Below are 24,703 nucleotides of genomic sequence, written 5' to 3'. Positions count from 1 at the left end.
CTGCTGCAACAGTCATGATGGTCTCGGAAATGCTGGGTAATGGATTTGTGCCGGGAAAAGGCCTGGGAGTTGAACTTCAAGGGATAGTCCAACCTGTCTCCCTTCCTAAAAATCTGGAAACTTTCGGGTTGGGGTTCAAACCAACCGCAGCAGACAGGAAGCAAGCGCGAAAAATGAAGAAGAGGGTCTGGTTTCTGCCTAAACCAGTGCCACGCCTCTCAAGGTCTTTTGTTAAAGCAAGTACCAAGGGGTCAGCGATCCCAAAGATTCGAGGACCTTTGATCGGTATAAATGAAGACCTGAATCAGAGTTTTGAGAGGCTATTCACGGATGTCAGTATGGTGGAAGCTGGAGAAGGTTCCAGCAGAGCAGAGATACAATTTGTGGGGCCTGAGGCCAAGACCAACAATTGGACGGTTACTCCTCTTCCTGTCCGAGGGGAGTCTTGGTAGTAGGCTTTGATTAATGTTTTGTTTGTTTGTTTGTTTGATCGGATTATTCAAGGGTGTAATCCAAATTTTACTTTCATTTTGTAAAAGTGTGAACCCTTTTTATCCCGCAAATTTAATAAAGTTCTTTTGTCCCATTTTAACTTTTGTTTTGTTCTTTTTCTTTCTGAACAGTTCTCTTTTTACTGGTTCTAATGACATGGCATGCACAGCGGATCTTCGACCTAGTCAAATAAATCAATCTGAAACCGACTCAATGATGCAAGAGGTCGTTTGTGATGATGAATCTGAATGTGACGAAGGTGAAGCCTTCGAAGAAATAAACCGAGAACTGTGCCAATTTGAAGAGAAACCCAAGCCTAACCTAAATGACACCGAGGCTGTGAATCTAGGAGACGCTGATAACGTCCAAGAGACAAAAATTAGCATCCACATTGAGTTGAATGTCAGAGCAGAATTGATCAAAATTCTCAGGGAATTCAAAGATGTTTTTGCCTGGTCATATGATGATATGCCCGGATTAAGCACCAATTTAGTGGTTCACAAATTACCCACTGACCCGGCATACCCTCCGGTCAAGCAAAAACTAAGGAAATTTAAAACAGAAATGAGTGTAAAGATCAAAGAAGAAGTGATTAAGCAGTTGCAATCAAAGGTCATTCGGGTCACTCGATATCCCGAGTGGTTGGCCAATGTGGTACCAGTCCCAAAGAAGGATGGAAAAATCAGGGTGTGCGTCGACTACTGCAACCTCAACAAAGCAAGTCCCAAGGACAATTTTCCGTTACCCAACATTCATATCCTGATCGATAATTGCGCTGGGCGCGAGATCAGATCCTTTGTGGATTGCTATGCGGGTTATCATCAGATCCTAATGGACGAAGAGGATGCTGAGAAGACAGCGTTTATTACGCCATGGGGAACCTACTGCTATCGCGTAATGCCGTTCGGGTTAAAGAACGCTGGGGCAACGTACATGCGAGCAATGACTGCTGTGTTTCATGACATGATACACAAGGAAATCGAGGTGTACGTCGATGATGTGATCATCAAATCTTGGCGTCAGGAGGACCATGTAGCAGACCTGAGGAGATTTTTCCAAAGACTCCGCAGGTATGATATCAAGCTTAACCCGGCCAAATGCGCATTCGGGGTTCCATCAGGAAAGTTGCTGGGATTCATCGTCAGTCGACGGGGGATTGAGTTAGACCCATCCAAAATTGAATCCATCTGAGATTTGCCACCGCCAAGGAACAAAACAGAGGTAATGAGTTTGCTGGGTAGACTCAATTACATCAGCCGGTTCATCGTTCAACTCACAGCAACTTGTGAGCCCATATTTCGGCTGCTGAGAAAGGATGCTGCAGTAGGTTGGACGGCAGAGTGTCAGGAGGCTTTCGACCAAATCAAAGGGTATCTGTCTAATCCACCCGTATTGGTCCCGCCTAAGCCCGAGAAGCCCCTAATTCTTTACCTGACGGTCTTGGAAAATTCATATGGTTGTGTATTGGGGCAACACGATGACACAGGAAGGAAGGAGCAAGCCATCTACTATCTTAGCAAGAAATTCACAGTACATGAGGTCAAGTACACTCAACTCGAGAAAACATGTTGTGCCTTAACTTGGGTAGCTCAGAAGTTGAAGCACTACCTGTCTTCGTATACTACTTATCTCATATCCCGTTTGGACCCATTGAAGTATATCTTTCAGAAACCTATGCCCACGAGAAGGTTGGCAAAATGGCAAATTCTGCTCACAGAATTTGATATCATCTACGTAACGAGGACGGCCATGAAAGCCAAGGCACTGGCAGACCATTTGGCAGAGAATCCCGTTGATGAAAAATACGAGCCCTTAAGAACGTATTTTCCTGACGAAGAGGTGATGCATACGACTGATTTGGAATTACCTGAGGAACCGGGTTGGAAGCTTTTCTTCGATGGAGCTGCAAACGCAAAAGGGGTTGGAATAGGAGCAGTACTCATTTCTGAAACAGGACGGCATTATCCTGTTACGGCTCAACTACGCTTCTATTGCACCAACAATATGGCCGAGTATGAGGCTTGCATTCTGGGTCTGCGCCTGGCTGCCGACATGGATGTTCAAGACGTCTTGGTCTTGGGAGACTCGGACCTCTTGATACATCAAATTCAGGGAGAATGGGAAACACGAGATCTAAAACTCGTACCATACCGACAATGCTTGCATGATCTGAGCAAGCAATTTCAATCGGTGAAGTTCAAACACATCCCTAGAGTTCACAACAAGGTTGCGGATGCTTTGGCCACCTTAGTATCAATGCTGCACCATCCTGACAAAATGTATGTTGATCCTCTACACATCCAGGTCCGTGATCAGCACGCCTACTGCAATGCCATAGAAGAAGAAGCAGATGGCAAACCCTGGTTTCATGATATCAAGGAATACCTCAGAATGGGGATATATCCAGAACATGCCTCTGGAGACCAAAAAAGAGCCCTTCGGCGTTTGTCGAATAGTTTCTTCCTCAGTGGAGGAGTATTGTACAAAAGAACCCCGGATTTGGGATTGTTGAGATGCATAGATGCCAGTCAAGCAACGACGGTTATGGCAGAGATACATGCGGGAGTTTGCGGACCGCACATGAGCGGATATGTATTGGCAAGAAAGATCCTTCGAACAGGGTGTTATTGTCTCACCATGGAACACGATTGCATCACTTTTGTGAAGAAATGCCATCAATGCCAGATACATGGGGATTTGATTCATTCTCCGCCAACAGAGTTACATACGATGTCAGCACCCTGGCCGTTTGTAGCATGGGGCATAGATGTCATTGGGCCCATCGAGCCAGCAGCATCCAACGGTCATAGGTTCATCCTAGTGACCATTGATTACTTCACCAAATGGGTCGAGGCTAAAACCTTCAAATCAGTAACCAAGAAGGCAGTGGTGGACTTTGTTCATTCCCATATCATCTGCAGATTTGGGATCCCAAAAGTGATCATCACGGATAACGGTGCGAATCTTAAATAGCAGCCTGATGAAAGAGGTATGCCAACAATTCAAGATTACACACCGCAATTCCACCCCATATCGTCCCAAGGCGAATGGAGCAGTCAAAGCAGCCAATAAGAATATCAAGAAGATACTGCGAAAAATGGTGGAAGGGTCCAGACAATGGCACGAGAAATTACCCTTTGCTTTGTTGGGTTACCGCACTACCGTCCGGGCTTCCATAGGCACAACTCCTTATTTGTTGGTGTATGGAACTGAGGCCGTGATACCAGCGGAGGTCGAAATTCCGTCCCTCCGAATTGTCGCTGAAGCCGGGATTGATGATGATGAATGGGTCAAAGCTCGATTGGAACAGTTGAGCCTGATAGATGAGAAAAGATTGGCAGCAGTGTGCCATGGTCAGCTGTACCAGAAGAGAATGGCAAGAGCGTATAATAAGAAGGTGTGCCCCAGGAAGTTTGAAGTAGGGCAGTTGGTATTAAAGAAGATCCTCCCACATCAGGTCGAGGCAAAAGGCAAATTCGCCCCAAATTGGCAAGGGCCTTATATCGTGACCAGAGTATTGTCCAACGGTGCTTTGTGTTTAACAGATGTCGAAGGTAGATGTGTCGACATGGCTATCAATTCAGATGCAGCCAAGAGATATTATGCGTAATTTCTTTAATTATGGCAATTTTTGGTTTATTTGTTTGTATTTGGCATTTATTTGATAATGAGATGACGGATGCAATTCTTTCTTCTATCCAAACACTTTTTAACCCTTGTTTCCCCCTTTGAGCCTTAAGTTATTCTTTCATACCCCTCTTTTGGAATCACTAATGGAAAAGACATGAAAAAAAAGAAGAAAAGAAAGGAAAAGAAAAGAAAAAGAAAAAGAAAAGGAAAAGAAAATAAAGGAATATAAAACCGTGGGAACTACGTTTGACCTGATTCCTCAAGGAGGATACGTAGGCGCCTCACGGCTCGGTCATAGTATGCATCATAGTGAATATAGGATGCATAATGTACATAGTGTGCATAATACGCACAGCGTGCGTAACGTACATAGCGCAACATAAGTATAAAAAAATAAATTCCCCAAGCAAGAAAACTGGGGCAGAGGTTATGTTTTAAGTTCTAACAAAGGTTTGATTCCAAAAGTTGTAGCACATCACCAATCAAATTATTTTCAATTTTATAGCCTTTCTTTAACCCCACACCAGAACCAACGTCAACGTCCAAAAGACCTCCCGATCAATGTTCAAGAGATGTCGAGTCAGGCAAATAAGACCGAGAATAATACACCGATCCCTAGCAAAGAAGAGGATCGTAAGACTGGGAATGAATTGATAGTCAAAGGAGTCTCCAGATGAGAGGGTCGTATCTACAACGCCCCGATTCCTCGAAAGAAATAAAATGAGAGAGTCTTATCGGTGAAAACCTTCACAGGCACCAAGAGGCGATGTAAGATGAGGGATATGAAATGAGAGACTCTTATTGGTGAAAACCTTCACAGGCACCATAAGGCGCCGGGAGATGAGAGAAACGAGAGAGTCTCATTAGTGAAAACCCCTCGAAGGGCACTATGTGGCGACGAGACAGATCAGCAAAGCTACCACATTCGAAACGAAATGAACACTCCTTTATCATCCCCAGCAAGTCAAACCATCGGGCAAATCAATTGATACAAATAGACTGGGTCGGGAATCTATGGTGCACGCCATGATCACGGGGACCAGTTGTGTCCTCCAGATAAGTTCTTTTGATTGTCTCCTCCCACAAAAAATATTGGTTCAGAAAGATTTTCTCCTTTCCATATCTTTTATTTCTTTTCCTAAAATGTGTCTTGAAAGGATTTTTCAAAGCTTACTACCAGAAACCGAAGGGGAATTCATCCAATGCAGGATAATACAAACAGTCTTAAAGGCCGGTCCCAGGCAATGCAGAGATTGTGCCCGGAAATTTTGGAAGAAGTAAGCTCCAAAAGGGAGTGGTTTCGGGAGTTAGAAGCAGACTCCCACATCATGTGTTTAAAGAGAAAGCAAAAAAGGGGATAAATTGAAAACCAATCCCCAGCAGGCTAGAGACCCCCAAAAGGCAACTTTGCCGCCAACCAATTATGGGGACAAAGAGCAAGAAAAGGGGAAGAGAGAAAAAAGTTGCTCGCCAGAAAGGCACCCTCTACCACCACGATTAAAACTGACTAAATCCTTTTGTCTGTTGCAGGAGAACAAAGAATTGATGATGGCAGCAAGATGCAACGCCATGGAAGTCACCAAAAACCGGGGCAAAAAATTTTCTGCCGATTGTCGAAAATTTTTCTCGGAAGAACGGGGGAACAATCGCGAATACATTTAAGTTCTAGGTCGCCCACCAGTATAATGCGGGAATACTTTTAAGTTCTAGGTCGCCCACCAGTATAATGCGGGAATACTTTTAAGTTCTAGGTCGCCCACTAGTATAATGCGGGAATACTTTTAAGTTCTAGGTCGCCCACCAGTATAATGCGGGAATACTTTTAAGTTCTAGGTCGCCCACCAGTATAATGCGGGAATACATTTAAGTTCTAGGTCGCCCACCAGTATAATGCGGGAATACATTTATGTTCTAGGTCGCCCACCAGTATAATGCGGGAATACTTTTAAGTTCTAGGTCGCCCACCAGTATAATGCGGGAATACATTTAAGTTCTAGGTCGCCCACCAGTATAATGCGGGAATACATTTATGTTCTAGGTCGCCCACTAGTATAATGCGGGAATACTTTTAAGTTCTAGGTCGCCCACCAGTATAATGCGGGAATACTTTTAGGTTCTAGGTCGCCCACCAGTATAATGCGGGAATACATTTAAAGTTCTAGGTCGCCCACCAGTATAATGCGGGAATACATTTAAGTTCTAGGTCGCCCACCAGTATAATGCGGGAATACATTTATGTTCTAGGTCGCCCACCAGTATAATGCGGGAATACATTTAAGTTCTAGGTCGCCCACCAGTATAATGCGGGGATACATTTAAGTTCTAGGTCGCCCACCAGTATAATGCGGGAATACATTTAAGTTCTAGGTCGCCCACCAGTATAATGCGGGAATACATTTAAGTTCTAGGTCGCCCACCAGTATAATGCGGGAATACATTTAAAGTTCTAGGTCGCCCACCAGTATAATGCGGGAATACATTTAAGTTCTAGGTCGCCCACCAGTATAATGCGGGAATACTTTTAAGTTATAGGTCGCCCACCAGTATAATGCGGGAATACATTTAAGTTCTAGGTCGCCCACCAGTATAATGCGGGAATATATTTATGTTCTAGGTCACCCACCAGTATAATGCGGGAATACATTTAAGTTCTAGGTCGCCCACCAGTATAATGCGGGAATACATTTAAAGTTCTAGGTCTCCCACCAGTATAATGCGGGAATACATTTATGTTCTAGGTCGCCCACCAGTATAATGCGAGAATACATTTATGTTCTAGGTCGCCCACCAGTATAATGCAGGAATACATTCAGCTCTAGATTTTGGAATCAGTCACCCCACCTGAAGACGGAAGGGTACAACAGAGATCCCCAAATAGGAAACAATAAAATCCCCGGCACCAAAAAGCAGACAACTGCAGAGGCAAGCGCACAATTCAAAAGGAAAAAGGAACGAGTCTCAAAAGAAACAGTTTGGGAACGTTATAGCATGCCCAACATAACAATTTTGATGAAAAGCCATACCACCAAAGAAACAATTGAAAGGTTTGAAGAAGAGGGCATGTTCCCAGCGGATCAAGCAAAGTGATGAAAACTGGCATTCAGGCGTCTGCGAAGAACCGGCGTCATCTCCCACAGTCACAAGATAAAGGCATCAGAGGAAAGCGTTAGCCGACAAGAAAGCAAGGCAGCAAGAACAAGTTGAAGATGGACAAGATTTCATGATCCTCCGTCTAGCTTAGCTTCTTGTTTTTCCTTTTAGAGCAATGTAACAGGGAGATCGGTTGAGCAGTAACATCCTACAACAGCATACAACAACGCACAACAACAGCAAGCACTACAGTCACACGGTAGTCCCAGCTACCAAAATTTCCCGAACTACATCGACCTGATTCCTGTTCAGCCCAGGATATGTAGGAAACCTCTGAAGCAAAGGTTCGGTCAAATATTTTTCAAAAATGCTTCACACGGAGTATTCGGACGGGCAAAAATCGCTCGCTTTATCTTTGCGCGAAAACCCTTCGTGTCTTCGGGCAAAGAGGGGCAGCTGTAAGCACGTGATTTTTGCTTCACGAGCAATCACTCCAAAAGGAAAACAAAAATATAGTGACAAATGACCCCGCAGTACAAATTTTTCATGACATGTATTGTTAGGCATTTGTGGGTCCGTCCATTTTTGCATTTAATCATTATCAAACAAAATACAAAAATATGTGTGTCATTAAAAGAAAATTCAAAACATATATATATGCATCATTCGTTCTAGGCTTTAGTTAATTTACTTAAATATTTTTGTGATAATTATGTTAAAATGTTGCATTGTTGTTTAGTTTTAACTTTATTATTTTTATTATTTGTCATTTTTCATTTTTCTTGTTTTAGAAGAAAAATAAAATTAGAAAAAAACAAAGAAAAGAGGGATTAAAATCGGTTTGGGCCCAGGAAGTGAAACAAAAAAGGGCCCAAAACCGGCATCCAGACCCAGTCCAAACCAGGCCTCCGGCAAACCTCCCAAACGACGCCGTATAAAGGCGTTTGATCGGAGCCATCTATCCAGACCGATCTAACGGCTCAGATCCCCTTTTAGCAACCCGTGTTCAAACCCGACCCAATAACCAATCCGACCCAACCCCTCACTTAAACCAAACGACCCCGTTTAACTACCAAACGACCCCGTCTCATTTCTCAGCATCAGATCTAAGCCGTTGAGATCATCTGATCTAACGGCTCAGATCCAATCAGCCTCTCCGTATATAAGCCTCCTATCATACCCCGCACCCCCTATACCAACCCCACCCTTCATCGTCCCCAAACTCAAACCTGAAACCCCCGAACCCTAGCAGCCGCCCTAGTCTCCTTCGCCATTAAAGCCGGCGGCACGAACGCCGGTGGCCACCTCCTGAACACCCTAAGACCCCCTCACTCTCCTGAACATGGATCTACTATCCATTTGCCTCGAATCACTTTCGTTCGTCTCGAATCTTCATTTGAAGGTTTGAGTCGAACCCGGATCTATGCCAAACCACCCCATCTTCATACCAGACACTCCCCTGACCTTCCTCGTGACCAAACCAAGCTTGGTTTGGTCCGAATCTACCCACAAATCCTAAAAATCCAGATCTGAAAATCCAGACTTTAGAACACATTCACATGGGGAATCCGGCCAGTCTTGAAAGGGGTTTGAGATTCAATGGATCTTAACCAAGGTGTTCTCATGTGAGAACACCCTGGTTAAAATTTGTTCGGCCTCAAATGGGCAGAGTTGAGTCAGATTTGGGTCTGTTTGATTTAAACATTTTCGGTAAGTTTTCTTTTCTTTTGTTTAGTTCTAATTGAGTTGTCAGCATGATTTGTTGTTGTGGTTATTTGTTTTGGTCTGTTACTTTGTCTGTTTTCTTCCATCTCTAGCAAAGACCTTTTATTTTGGTCGATTGATTTTCTATGTGTGTATTCTGAATGTACTCTGTGATAAACATGATCGTCGATTAGTTTAATCGTCAGATAAGTTAACTCATATAGGCCCCAGTAATTGAACAAAAATTGTCTGATGCCCTTTAGGTCCCTAAACGTATTGTTTGTATGAGCGACTGGTTATTACCTGTTATAATTAGTATAGTCGACTCGATAAATGTCGTCGATTAAGTTTTCTATAACTAATGAATCAAATGAGCTAATAATGTCGCATGACTAATCGAACCTTGCCACTGACTGAATTGCCCCAGCATTGTTTGAAATGAGTTTGTCTGCATTATAAAAATGACTGAAAAGGTCAGTCCAGGGCATTCCTGAATTTGAAATTTCATCAGTTCAAAATGCCCTGATGCTACAATGGGCAGGGCAGTAACAATCAAGGTTAAGCAGGGGTATTCTGGGGTGTTGAAAAAGACAGAAAAGATTAGTTTAAATGGGCTGACAAGTAGGGTATTAAGTTGGGATTAAACTAATACCAATGGGGAACAAGACACAAGGGTATGGGGCTTAAATTGAATAATAAAATGATGCCCATAACTCCTGATTAAACAAAACCAGGCGTGGGGAACCAAAGAGGCTGGCATCAAGAGATGCTCAAGCATGGGTTTAACAGGGTATGGGCAGGTTGCAAGTTGCAGCATGAGGGCAGGCAGCTTAACTGCACTTGGTCATTTTGGCTTATAAATAGGCCATTCGAAAACTAAAAGAAGGCTGGACTTTTAGTCTTCAGAAAAAAGAGAAAACAAAGTGAAAATTTTCAGTCTTAAGGCTAGAGTTTTAATCTGAAGAGAGGTCTAGTGAGTCAAAAGAAAAACTGAAAAACATAAGGTAGCTTCCAGTAAACATTGCAACCAACCACTGTCTGAAAGTGGTATAAGAGTGCATTTTGGTCAAGCTGTCTTGGCCAAGTTCTGTTGCTTGCATTGACTGAGCTGTTTATGGTTGTTGAACTGTTGGTGTTGCTGCATTGAACACTCTGTTAGTACTGTGGTTTCTCTACTCTTTCCTGGGATTACTCGACTATCTATTAGTTCTTCTGTTCTGGGAAATATTGCTGGTTGTCTGTGGACTGTGGAAAACAATTTTGGTTGTTGGTTTGTTGCTGTGCTGTTGCTGTGTATCTGTTGCTGCTGTGTTTACTGCATACTGCCCAGCTGATCATTCCTTTCTTCTTTGTCCTCTATACCAGGTACACGATTACACTACCAATGTAACTCGAAAGTTTGAGCAATGAGTATAAAAGAGAAGATCTGCGGATGTTGTTTATACATATGTACTGCTGTGTTGAATGGCATGTAATGTCTAATAGCTCATATTTTGGGATACTGAATTTAGCTTACAAGCCTAGTTGATGTCAATGTAGGGTATCGAATGATAATTGTATATATAAGCTGTTAGATAAAAGTGGTCTCAATGAACTAGGTTGCATCTCAGATTTGGTTTACTTTGCCGTATATACTGTAACATATGCCAAACACGAAAACTGTACACAAGGGGTTAAAATTCTTCCTTTTCTGATTAATGGTCTCATATAATTGATAAACCACCTGTTAAGACAAAGAACAGGGAATTTGTAATACAAACCCCGTGAAGGTCGAGTTCAGGTCAAAACAGGCCAAGCAGGCCTGCTTCGAGCAAGCAGTGGCCCAGGTTTGGCCCATCATGCATGGGTCGAATTTGGGCCCATGATTATTTATTCGACTGACTGTGCACGCAGCCTTGTTCCTGAATTTTAAGCATTTCCGAATTCTGTTATAAATAACTTGCAAGCATTAATTAATTAGGACTATCTACTGCTTTCGATTGATAGAGACAAACACGACAAGAAACGTAGTTGCTATAGGATATCCTTTTAAAAATAAGAACGAGATGAGCCTCGCCGAATAAAAATACAAATTGCGGGGCCCTCAGTGAATACTTGTTTTAAATTACTTAGAATTCAGGAGGGCCGCTTAGTGAATTTCGTGGCCTTCCCAAAAATAATAACACGATAGTCTCTTTAGGCGTGTGTTTAATAATCTATTTTCTTAAACTTGGGCGTGCATTTCATGTGACCCAAATCCAAATCTCAAAACATCAAATAAAATGCGTTCCGGATTGTGGGTGCATTTCATGTGACGCAATCCAAAGACGTGTTTTAAGCGATGTTCACATTCTTTTGAAATAACAATAATAAAGCGGTAAAAAGTTAAAATTGGCACATTGGTTCATAATTGTATTTAAAATCAAATAAATAAGCCGAATATAACAGTTGAGCGACCGTGCTAAAACCACGGAACTCGGGAATGCCTAACACCTTCTCCCGGGTTAATAGAATTCCTTATCCGGATTTCTGGTACGCAGACTATAATATAGAGTCATTATTTTCCTCGATTCGGGATTAAAATTGGTGACTTGGGACACCCTAAATCTCCCAAGTGGCGACTCTGAAATAAATAAATAAATCCCGTTTCGATTGTCCTTTAATTGGAAAAAACTCCCCCTGCGCCCCCTCGGGCGCGGAAAAAGGATAGCATATATGTGCATATATAAGCACACCCAAGAGTTTTGGTATTTTTTGTGATTTTTAAACCAATTTACTGCCTATTTTAATACCACAAAAATCCAAAATCATTCCCAAAATTATCATTTTTGATGAATAACTTATTTCATTCTCATATTTACACCAAAATATAATTAATATGATTTTTGCATATTTTTACAAATTTATTCGCAATTTCTAAAGCTTAATTGCATGAAATTGCAATTATGGCCTATTTTTATAATTAATTGCATTTTATAATTATAAAATTGTTATAGATATTTTTAGACTAATGTTTATATATTATCAATTAGTTCTATGCTTTCAATTTGTTTTAAAATTATTTTTTAGCTATTTTAATCAATTAAAAAGAGGAAAAATGGCTATTTAAAAGCTGGCCCATTTCCATTTCAATTTTAGCCACAATTGAACCTCAATTTTGACCCCAACTCAGCCCAATTAGACGACCCAATTTTTACTCGATCCAAACCCAATTAATCTAACCCGCCCGCTTCCCATCTTTAAATCCTGGCCGTTGATTGTTTTAATCAACGACCCTCGTTCTTTCTTTCCTTTTTTAATTCTGCCCTAGCCCCTAACACTAATCATTTCTCCAAAGTAGCCGCCCCCGAATTCTCTCATCCTCTCAAATGCTCTCTAACACTCGAAACCCTAGCTGCCTCTGTCGTCGTCTCCGGCTAGTTCTCACCGGAGTCCATGGCTTCTCAGGCCATGCACGGCCTGTGCTCTCTCCCCTTCATTCCCAAACCATGATTATTCAAGGTTCTTCGAGGATTCGATATTCAACAGGCTTGTTCAGGTCCTCCGTCGACCTGAGTTCCTTTGGTTTCTCCGGCCCCGTTCCAGCATGTTCGAGCTTTGACAAGGCTTAGCATGGCCCAGACTCGTTCAGAGACCAAACCATTCCAGACCTTCTCATCTCTAGGGTTTTCAAGAAACCCTAAAAAGCTTGATTCGAGGTTTTTCTTTCCTTATTTTCTTAGATCTGTAGCAGATCTATGCTCTATTCGATGTTTTAACGATTTCCCCTAATTTTCCCTTTTTAAAATTAGTCTGTTCAAATTAGGGTTTTCAAAAAATCCTAAAACGATTCTTCTTCTTCTTCTTCTTCTTCTTCTTCTTCTTCTTCTTCTTCTTCTTCTTCTTCTTCTTCTTCTTCTTCTTCTTCTTTCTTTATGTGAATCTGTGCGTTCATACCATGCTTTAGGGGTTTTCATTTGTTTCTTATGATTTGCTGTTAATATGCATGTCTCTCTGCCTTTGTTCTATTACTGCCTCTACAGATTTTTCTATAAGCATGTTTATACGCCTATCTTGCCTGTCCCTCTACTATTTCTGCTACTGAAAGTGTTTACTCTTACTGGATTTATTTGGGTTATTTAACTTGCTTCTTTTACTACTTCCTAAACTTCTATGGTATCTCTTCTCTCTTCTGAACTGGTTGAGTTTTAGTTTGCACTCTACTGCTTTCGATTGCTACGTATGTCTGTGTATTTCCTCAGGGAATTCTGAAAGAGTTCCCCAGGCTTGTTGAGTTTGCCTTCTCTTTTTGTGTGTCCTACTCGGACTGAAACCCTATTCGGATTTTTTGCGAGCTTTTAGTTCTAGGGTTCTACTCTAGAAACCCTAGGCTCTCAAATTTGTGCTGAGTTCATAGACTGAACTGAAACTTGCTTTCCTTTTTGCTTATGATTCTAAAACTGTTTATGCCAATCTTTCTTTCTTGCTTGATACTAGCATGCTTATATACGAGGGTTTTGTTCTTTTTGAATTGATACTATTAGCTTGTGATTGATTTCAACCTCCTTTTACTGAGGCTCGATTGATTTGCTACTGATTTTTTACAACTTAGCCTTTTCCCTATTTTCCTGACTAAGTTCATTCAAAGCTTTTAAAACTTTCCGGCTGTTTGATTACTTTGTTTCCTTATTCTTTCAAAACCGTGTACTATAGTTTCATACCTTAAATAGACTCTGTATGAACCTACCCTTTATTATGCTACTCTGAAAGGTTTTTCTTCCCTTAATTACCACTCTCGTTTGAAATCAAATCCCTTTGACTAAGGGAGATTTTATTTGATTGACTGAGATTTTATTTCCCTGCCTTCTTGTCTACTCGTTTTTGCACTATAAAAGCTCACAGCTCTCACAAGTTCTAAGACAAGTTTTTTTTACACAAACGCTCGAACACAACACAGTTCTCAGAACTCTTTTCTGCACCTTTGCAACACACAATCATCTCTGTCTTTACTGGCTTCTACTCCCTTTACTACTACTCTCTCTATTACCACTTTCTCTACTATTGTCTCTCTACTGAGCACTCTGCTCCCTTATCTCCTACAGTTTGAACATTCTGGAGTTCCTCTGAACTCCCAAGTACTTGCTGAAGTTTTGAATTGTTCCTGCTAACTGTCTGGCTGTCTACTTGCTGTTGTTTCTCTGCTGTACTAGAACTGAAAACTGGTATGTACTTCTAAGTTAAATAATACTCTCCTACTATGTGTATTCACTTCTCTTCTTCTACACATTCTTCACTGTGTGTTTATGTTCTGTAGCATGTTCTTCTATGTCCTTGCATATGCAGTCTGCTATGCTTTCTTATATTTTTTTTATGTAAGTGTATGCTTCTATATGGAAATCCCTTCCCCCTATTCCCTTTTGTGTGCTAGTACTGTTCTGAATCATGGCAGCATCTGATATTGCTGACCCTGATCCAGAATCAGACTCTCCTGAGTCTCTACTCAAATGCTTTACCATTTCCTCTCCCCTTTATGTGTTGAGCTTTAACTTGGGTCTGGTAGTGTCCTAATCACCACTCAGACCCTAAGTTTGACTCTCTAGAGTCTTCTCCTAGTTGTTGACCTAAGCAAAGGGTTAGGGGTGTGCAAGCCTATGCCATGGCTGGGTATGACCACCCTCTGCTATGGTTCCCCTCTCACTTTGCACTCATTCCTAGTTCCTAAGTTCTACCTCCCTTTTGGTAAGCCATGCTTAGGGACCCTGGAGTTCCCTCTGAACTTGGATGCCTGAGGGCTGGTAATTCCACACTCGCACTATTCTGTTACAATATTTACTCTTCAGAGTGTAAGAATTGCCTGGGCTCTTGAAGCTCCTTGGAACTTTGAAACACTCTGAATAAGAGAAGGCCTTGGATTCTGGAATCTGGATTTGGTGGAACACATGTTATTGGATATTAAGATTGAATTAGGCTGCTTGGATCTAGCTGTAGGCTATGATGTATTTTTGTTTACCTTCTTTCTTCAGGTTCTGTAATATTTTTGTAAAAAAGGAATTCGGGGAAATATTAGTAAAGGATATGGGAGGGGGTTTATATTTACTTGCATATGTTAAAGGGTAGATACCATGCCTATAGGATCAATATTGTTGTTTAATCACGTAAATATCATGCCTATAGGTTAAACGTATAAATCACCTAGAAATCATGTCTATAGGTTTTTGCATTCCTTTCATTCAATCACCTAGAGATCATGTCTATAGGCTTTTGCATTCCTTTCATTCAATCATTTAGAGATCATGTCTATAGGATTTAATGGTCAACCATGTTGTCAATCATTAGAAATCCTGACTATAGGACCTAATAATCAACTAATTGCATATAGAAATCATGCCTATAGGGAATGCATGAAATGTTAGGCAAACCGTAGGGTAATCAAATACTCATTTCCTTAACGTTTAAAAACAGTAATGAGTTTTAAAAATCAAGGTATAGATATCCTGCCTATAGGGTTTCAGACTAGCCTAAATCGGCGTAAGTGATAACCAGGCCATTGGCTTCAGCATTTTCAAACAAAGCTAGTCCAAACTTGTCTGCAATTTTCCTAAACTTGCATTTTCTTTTTTTTTGAAACGTTTTCAACTCTCTGCCTGAATTTTTATTCGTCTCATGAAGCTCTCTTTCAAAACAGGTTTCAAACTCACTCTTCTTTTAAAAGCATTCTTACTTCTGATAACTCTACTTTACAATTTCACTGTACTTCTACTTAAACAATTCTGCTGATTTTTCAAGTCATCTCTGAATTCCTGCAATTTTCAAGCTTCTGTCTTAAACTCTTCTGCATTAGGTGCTTAATCGGTAACTTGTTTAAAATACCTCAACTACTGATAATTGGATCCGGGCTTCCTAATGTAGACTTTTTATCCAACTCTACGTGTTGAACCAATCTGTCCGTTGTTTAATTTTTTAAAGACCAAATCAGTATATGCTAAGACATGCTAAACTAAGTGTTTGTTTGGTTAAGGGGTTTACTTGAGCCTTACCTATTTGTTTTGTTCATCCTTATATTTGTTACTTGTTTTGTATGTCGCAATTAGAATTTTAACCTTTGAACCCCATATATGCCTATATCCCTTTGCTTCCCCTTTAGGATTAGAAGTCCTGATACCCCGGGACTGATAGATTGGGATGGGTCATAGCATGCAATAAATAACGATACCATTTCGCGTTTAACACCTTAATGGGGTGGGAAGGGTAGATATGGATATGATGACCGGTGCGCTAATATCTCGTGTGAGAATGATTGATGGGTATTGCACCAAGGTGATCCATATTGTATTTAAACCTAGGACCTTTTTCTTTATTTATACGATGTGATGTATTCTTAAAAGTAATGTTTTCTTCAATCAATCTTTTCTTTCCAAAACCACTTATGTCTTTTTTTTTCTCTCTTTTCTTTCAAAACTTTCAAACTTATTTGTATTCCTTATGTGCAAACATTGTCTGTTACTTCTACTCTTCTTAAAGTCACAGCTAAGTACGGTCGGGAACCATACTAGTGGATCTTGAGGGATGCCTAACACCTTCCCCTCGAAATAATCTCAAGCCCTTACCCGAACTCTGGTTTTTCTTTCAAAAAATCTTCTTCTTTTCTCTAAAGTGTCCTAATGCACTATAATCATTAGGTGGCGACTCTTCAAATTCCATAACCCGATTCCTCAAAAGGGAATAAGAGTTGTTTTGCCCATAATGTCGTAAACCCGATTTTGCCTTCTTTTAGGGAGGGAAAAAAGGGGCGTCGACACGAGGTTAAGCTCTACCTCCATCTGTATTTTTCTGCATTTCATAAGGCTACCATTCTGCCTTTCGAGACTAAGCTATATCTCCATCTGCACTCTTGCATGGCTGAAATATCGCCACCTTTATTTACATCTTGCATGGCTAAAATATCGCCACCTTTACTTACGTTCTGCATGGCTGAAAGATCGCCGCTTTATTTACATCTTACATGGCTGAAATATCACCAACTTACTTACCTTCTGCATGGCTGAAAGATCGCCGCTTTATTTACATTCTTCATGGATGAAAGATCGCCACTTACCTTGCATGGCTGAAATATTGCCGCTTTATTTCACATCTGCACTGGCTGAAATATCGCCGCTATGTTTACTTCTTGCATCGGCTGAAAGATTGCCACTTCATTTACACATCATGCGCAGAAAAATTGCCAATTTGTCTAAAGGCGTCATTTTTCGGAGGCACCATTTTCATAGCCCGACCCCTTTTATCTTTTGCATATCATTATTCAAAGGCATCATAGTTCGGAGGCATCATTCTCATAGACCGAGAGCATCATTTCATGGCCTGCGAACCCTTTACTATACGCTTCATGGCCCAGGACGTCATGGTCTAAGGACGTCATCCTAACCGTCCGAAAACAACATTCATGGTCCGATGGGAACTTGCATCATGTTTAAATTTCCGCACAATACATTGTTTATTTGCAGGTAAACCAGCGAGCAACGACCATCTCAGCAGGAGCGATCCCGCTCCAGTTCCCGCAGCCCCATTAGGCCTTGACCATCCAGCCCAACCTAAACATTGCATTCGTTCTTGGAAAACCTCCATCGACATACTTACGAATCCTGAACTACATATGGTCTGATTCCTGTAAGACCAGGGATATGTAGGCAGCTCAAGAACTAGGGCACGATCAACCTTTTCAAACTATTTCGTTCGATCAAAATTGACCATCATATCTTTACCCTACAACTCTTTCATCCTTCCCGGGTAAAGAGGGGTAGCTGTTGATACCCAATTTTTTCCTATATATTTTTTATATGCAAAATACTTTCAAAATAGAATATGTATGCATATATAAGCATGTCCAAGTATTTCATTATTTTTCCAATTTTTAAAAGATTTTTAAATCAATTTATCGCCTTATTTTATCAGAAAAAACCAATAATTATTTCCCAAATTATCATTTTTTGGTAACTCCTTTATTGTATTCTCATACTTATACCAAAATATAGCTAAGGTAAGTTTTGCACATTTTTTACAAATTTATTGAGTATTTTAAAATTTTATTGCACATAATTGCAATTTTATCCTATTTTAAGATTTAATTGCGTTTATAATTACAAAATTGATCCCAGTATTTTTAATTTAATATTTGTGTATTATTAATTAATTTAGTACCTTCAATTTGTTTTCAGAAATTATTTTGCTATTTTTTATAAAAATAAAGAGGGAAAAAGTGGCTATTTAATACTAGCCCTACCTATTTAAATTTTAGCCCAAATCGACCCCCCCAATTAACCCCAATTTCAATTTCAAATGGACCGGCCCAATTCCTAAACTACCCGCCCCTAATCCAATTAAGTTCAACCCGCCCGACCCCCCATTAAATCCAGGCCGTTGATCAACACGATCAACGGCCACAATCCCTCCTTTCCTTTTTTAATCCGCCAACACCCCTTAACCCTAAATAATTTCACCTAACCATCCGCCTCTGAAACCCTCCCCTCTCTCAAAACACTCTCGAACCTTCTCTAACCCTAGCTGCCTCCCATCACTTCTACCTTGAAACCCTCCATGGCTTCTAAGGCTGTGGAAGTCTTATACCCACCTCCTCTTGCTCCCACGCGCCTGATACCTGAAGATTCGAGGCCTAACCATGAAGGGTTGAACACAAAACTTTGTCGATTCGAGGTTCCAGGGTCATCTCCGGCCTTGCTCCGGCGTACCAAGGTTATCTGAGCCTGTTTCTGACCTCTCCGACTCAGACCGGTGGCCTTTCAAAGCCTTTCTCATTTATAGGGTTCTTCTGAAGCCCCAACCCTTCGAGGTTTTCTCCGATTTCTTTAGATCCGTTGTGTATCTGTGCTCTCCTTGAGTTTTCAAACAATTTTCCTAACTTTTCTTTCGAAAATTACTTTTTTTTTAAAAAACTCTTTCTTTCCGATCTAGGGTTTTCTGAAAAAAATGTTTAAGTGTTTCTCTGACTTTCTTTCCATTTTCTTTTATGTATTTGCCTCTACTGTGCTCCTACATTTTTTATCTACCACATTCTTGTATGTTCTCCTACTGTGTTCTGTTCTTGTATGTTCTTCTTCTGAGTTTTTATACTACGTTCTTGTATGTTCTTTTTACTGTGTTTTATAAAATCCATTCTTGTATGTTCTTCTACCATGTTTTCCGTACTGTGTTCTCATATGCTTTTCTATTATGTTCTTGTATTTTTCTTCTACTATGTTTCAGTATGTTTCTCCTACTGTACTTTCCTGCTAAGTTCTTAAGCTTCCTTACTTTCCTTCTACTAAGCCTTGTTTAAGTTTCTTCTGAAAAACTTCTTAAGCATGTTCACTGTTCCTATCAGTTTTTCTCCTCTATTTTTTCTTTGAGTGCTTCTACTGTGTTCTATCTGTTACCTTGATATCATGCTTTCTCATGAGTTTTGCTATTGATAGAAGCATGCAAGAGGTTTCAGTTCTTCTCTGAAACCTCTGAGCCTGCTTCGATCACTTGTCTTCTCATCTCTGTACTTGATTCAAGGCGGAAACCCTAAAACTTGGGGGTTCTGCCAGTTTGATCATATATTTGATTGAACTAGGGTTTTATTTAAGAACCCCTAACTCTTCGAGCCTTTGAATTGAGTTTGGACTTCTTTGTTTTCATATGATTCTGACCTTTTTACTAAAACTCCTCTACACTGGTTTTTCCTATTGATTTTACAGTGACATGAAAGTTTTCTTTCATACTTAACATGCTCACATGCTCTTTATATATGATGAATTTCCCTTTAAATGGTTTTCAAATTTGCAATTAGTTCAAGCTTCCTTCTGAATATAGCCTGATTGATTTTTTTCCATTGTTTACTGATTTTCTCTATGACGCGACCTAAGTAAAAACCTTCTTCATCTTTTTTGACTTGGTTCATTCATACAAAATCTCAGACCCTTTTGATTTACTGGTTGTTAGCTGATCTTCTTACCTTATTTGCACAAACCGTGTATTTTAAAACCCTGTCCTTAAATAACTTTTATGTATTCACCCCTAATTGCCTACTTTGCACAAAGTGTTTGATTTTCGTTCCTTAATTAGTTTATACCCGTTTGAATCTGAATCCCTTAATTAAGGGAGGTCTTGTGTAATTGATTGACAATTAGTTCTTCAAATATTTTCTTACCTTGTTTCCTCATGACTTTCACACTATAAAAGGCACGACCTTTCTTTACAAACGGACACTTCACAATTCACAATCTCTTTTGAATTCTCTCTCTCACATAATAGAATTCTTCCTTCTTGTCTGCATTCTGACATTCACAAGACTACTGCTTTTCCCTGTTTGTTTCTTTGAAACTGGTATGTCCTAATTTAACTTCAACATCACCACAATGTGTTTACTTACATCTTTCTGCATCTATGTCTACTTTACTACTTCTGCAGAGTTAAATACTTAAACTAGCATGTTGATTTCCTTTTGCTTGTTTCTGCTATGAATCCCTATTCCCTATTTCCCTTTATGTGCTTTGAGTTACAGTTTAAAACATGGCAATATGCAAGTTATTGTCTATGGTTTGAACTTGATCCCTTAGGGGATCCTAACCTCTAAACAATGTGTTCCAGTAGGCTTATGGGTGTGCCAGCATCTCCCATTGTTGGGTTATGCCCACTAACTTGCCTTTTACCTCTTGCAACTTCCCATTCCCTATATCCCTATGTGTACTGTTTCTCTTCCCCTTTCCCCCTTTCAGAATTCTGCACTTGCACACTCTCTTAGTTCCTAAGTTCTACCCCCTCTTGTGAGCCTTGCCTTGGGACCTTGAGTTCCCTCTGAACTTGGACACCTGAGGGTTGGCCCTTCCACACTGCACTTTGGATTAATATGGCGATACATTTGGATGTAAGCACTGCCTGGAGTTCTTATGAAACTGCTAGGGAACTCTGACACACCCAAGTGGTAGAAAGGCTTTGAAACATGATCTTTGGAGTTGGTTTAAATCATACTTTAGATAGGAAGTTTGGATCAGGCTCTCCTTGGTTGTAATTTTCAACTTCTGATGTATTTTCTTTACTTTATTTTTCTGAACTGTAATAACTTTGTAATAAACTATTGGGGATGGCTAGTGAAAAAAAGGGGGAATAACTATGTATGTAAAAGGGGTAGATATCCTGCTCATATGGAATTTCTGATCTCTGCATATCGCATAGATATCCTGCCTATGGGAATTCTGCACTTTCATGTGTAGATACTATGCCAATAAGGAATTCTACACCCATATAGGTATCCTGCCTATAGTTTTTTGAAATTCTGCATTCATATGGATATCCTTCCTATAGTTAAATTTCTGCATCTCTCATATAGATACCATGCTCGTAGTTAACTGGAAATCTGAATCCTGCATACGCATCTGTCACTAGGCAAACCTGTTTATAGGGCTTAAATAACTAATTGCATCTAGATATCATGTTCATAGGCTTAAACGAAGTACAACATTTAGATGCCATGCGTACAGGATTTCTGCACTCTTTCTATGTCTGTAAAAGTGTCCAAAATCGATAACACATAGAAAGCATGCCTATAGGAGCTTCAATCGAATCTGAACAACTTCATTTGCTTATAAGTTTAAAACCAGTTACAAATGACTTGTGCTCTTTTGCTAAATCTCGTCTTTCTTTAATAACAAACGATTTTTTTAAAACCAGTATAAATTCATGTTTACTTCATTGTTTCTGGAATCAGTAGATATCATGCCTATAGGGTCTTCGTCTAACACCTAGGCAAATAGGGTGAAAGTTTATAAACTGAATCAGATTTTATATGCTACAACCAGCAGGCAGGACTGATTCGAGCTTCTTATCTGAACTATGTAATAAATCAGTCTGCCTTGACCTTTTAAGTTTTAATCAGACCTTAAACAGTACATGCAAGTCATGCTACATTATGTGCTTTCTTTGGTTTAAATGAAGTCTGTTTGAGCCCTTTTATTTGTTTATATGCTTTCCCCAAACTTGTTATATGTGTTTTGTTTGTCGCCTTAGTATTTTACCTTTTGAAACCATAAATAAGCCCAATACCTCCTCCTTTTAGGATTAGTATTCCTAAGTGCCTCAAGGGCTGATAAGATGGGGATGGGTAATAGCATGCAATAAGTAAACGAGACCATTCCACGCGTTAATACCTCAATGGGGTGGGAAAGGGTAGATATGGATATGATGACCACGCGATAACATCACGTGTAGCCCCTCACTAAGGAGTGATTACCGGATGTTGTGTGGGGTGATCCATATTATTAATAAACCTAGGACCCTCTTTCCTTTTGTTTTCTTTGTTTCTTTTAAATCTTTTTAAACCATTTCTTTTAAGAAAATCAACTCTTTTTAGTTCCTTTTTCTTACTTTTGTTTATTTGTAACCATTACGTGAAAATCCCCTCTTATTTGAAGCCTTTATTTTCCTATGTGTTATTTGCACTTAAGTCACAACAATAGTTTGGCCGGGAACCGCACTAGTGGATCCTGAGGGGTGCCTAACACCTTCCCCTTGCGATAATTTCAAGCCCTTACCCACTCTTTGGTTACTCAAAACAAACCCCTCCTAGTGTCCTAATGCACTTTAATCATTAGGTGGCGACTCTTCAATTCAAATACAATTCCCGAAAGGGAACGAGATGTCCTCCCAAATGTCATAATCCCGATTTCGTGAGAAAAAGGGGGCGTAACATGGGCGAGCAAGCAAAGAAACATCTCAATTAAAGAACAAGAAACTACTACAAGACAACCAAAATACCGCCCGCCGGTGACACCTCCAAGCCGGAAGGTAGGAATCAGACAAGGAAACTACAATGTGTGCGGAGAACGAACATAAGCGAACAAAATAACACCCTTTAAGGCCAAGGGCCTTCGCCAAAAAGAAAAGTTCGACCTCGATCGAATGGCGACGGCTTACTATTTTGATAAGTTCGAAATAACACCCTTTAAGGCCAAGGGCCTTCGCCAAAAAGAAGAGTTCGACCTCGATCGAATGACAATCGGTTACTATTTCGATAAGTTCAAAATAATACCCTTTAAGGCAAAGGGCCTTCGCCAAAAAGAAAAGTTTGACCTCGATCAAACGACGACGGGTTACAATTTCGATAAGTCCGAAATAACACCCTTTAAGGCCAAGGGCCTTCGCCAAAAAGAAGAGTTCGACCTCGATCGAATGACGATGGGTTACGATTTTGTTAAGTTCGAAATAACACCCTTTAAGGCCAAAGGCCTTCGCCAAAAAGAAGATTTCGACCTCGATCAAACGACGATGGGTTACTATTTCGATAAGTTTGAAATAAGACCCTTTAAGGCCAAGGGCCTTCACCAAAAAGAAGAGTTTGACCTCGATCAAAGGACAACGAGTTGCTATTTTGATAAGTTCGAAATAACACCCTTTAAGGCCAAAGGCCTTCGCCAAAAACAAGAGTTCGACCTCGATAAAAAGACGATGGGTTACTATTTCGAAAAGTTCAAAATAACACCCTTTAAGGCCAAGGGCCTTTGCCAAAAAGAAGAGTTCGACCTCGATAGAATGATGACGGGTTACTATTTCGATAAGTTAAAAATAACACCCTTTAAGGCCAAGGGCCTTCGCCAAAAAGAAGAGTTCGACCTCGATCGAATGACGACGGGTTACTATTTCGATAATATCAAAATAACACCCTTTAAGGCCAAGGGCCTTCGCCAAAAAGAAGAGTTTGACCTTGATTAAACGACGATGGGTTACTATTTTGATAAGTTCGAAATAACACCCTTTATGGCCAAGGGCCTTCGCCAAAAAGAAGAGTTCGACCTCGATCGAACGATGACGAGCAACTATTTCAATAAGTTTGAAATAACACCCTTTAAGGCCAAGAGCCTTCGCCAAAAAGAAGAGTTCGACCTCATTAAAATGATGACAAGTTACAATTTTGATAAGTTCTAAATAACACACTTTAAGGCCAAGGGCCTTCGCCAAAAAGAAGAGTTCGACCTCGATCGAATGGTGGCGGGTTACTATTTTGATAATTTCAAAATAACACCCTTTAAGGCCAAAGGGCCTTCGCCAAAAAGAAGAGTTCGACCTCGATAGAATGATGACGGGTTACTATTTCGATAAGTTAAAAATAACACCCTTTAAGGCCAAGGGCCTTCGCCAAAAAGAAGAGTTCGACCTCGATCGAATGACGACGGGTTACTATTTCGATAATATCAAAATAACACCCTTTAAGGCCAAGGGCCTTCGCCAAAAAGAAGAGTTTGACCTTGATTAAACGACGATGGGTTACTATTTTGATAAGTTCGAAATAACACCCTTTATGGCCAAGGGCCTTCGCCAAAAAGAAGAGTTCGACCTCGATCGAACGATGACGAGCAACTATTTCAATAAGTTTGAAATAACACCCTTTAAGGCCAAGAGCCTTCGCCAAAAAGAAGAGTTCGACCTCATTAAAATGATGACAAGTTACAATTTTGATAAGTTCTAAATAACACACTTTAAGGCCAAGGGCCTTCGCCAAAAAGAAGAGTTCGACCTCGATCGAATGGTGGCGGGTTACTATTTTGATAATTTCAAAATAACACCCTTTAAGGCCAAAGGCCTTTGTCAAAAAAAAGAGGTCGACCTTGATCAAACGACGATGGGTCACTATTTTGATAAGTTCGAAATAACACCCTTTAAGGCCAAGGGCCTTCTCCAAAAAGAAGAGTTTGACCTCGATCGAATGACGACGAGTTACTATTTCGATTTGTTCGAAATAACACCCTTTAAGGCCAAAGGCCTTCACCAAAAAGAAGAGTTAGACCTCGATCAAACAACA

The sequence above is a fragment of the Nicotiana tabacum genome, chromosome 3, assembly GCF_000715075.1.
Source record: "Nicotiana tabacum cultivar K326 chromosome 3, ASM71507v2, whole genome shotgun sequence".
Taxonomy (NCBI): Eukaryota; Viridiplantae; Streptophyta; class Magnoliopsida; order Solanales; family Solanaceae; genus Nicotiana; species Nicotiana tabacum.
Note: the sequence above shows the minus strand (reverse complement) of the source record.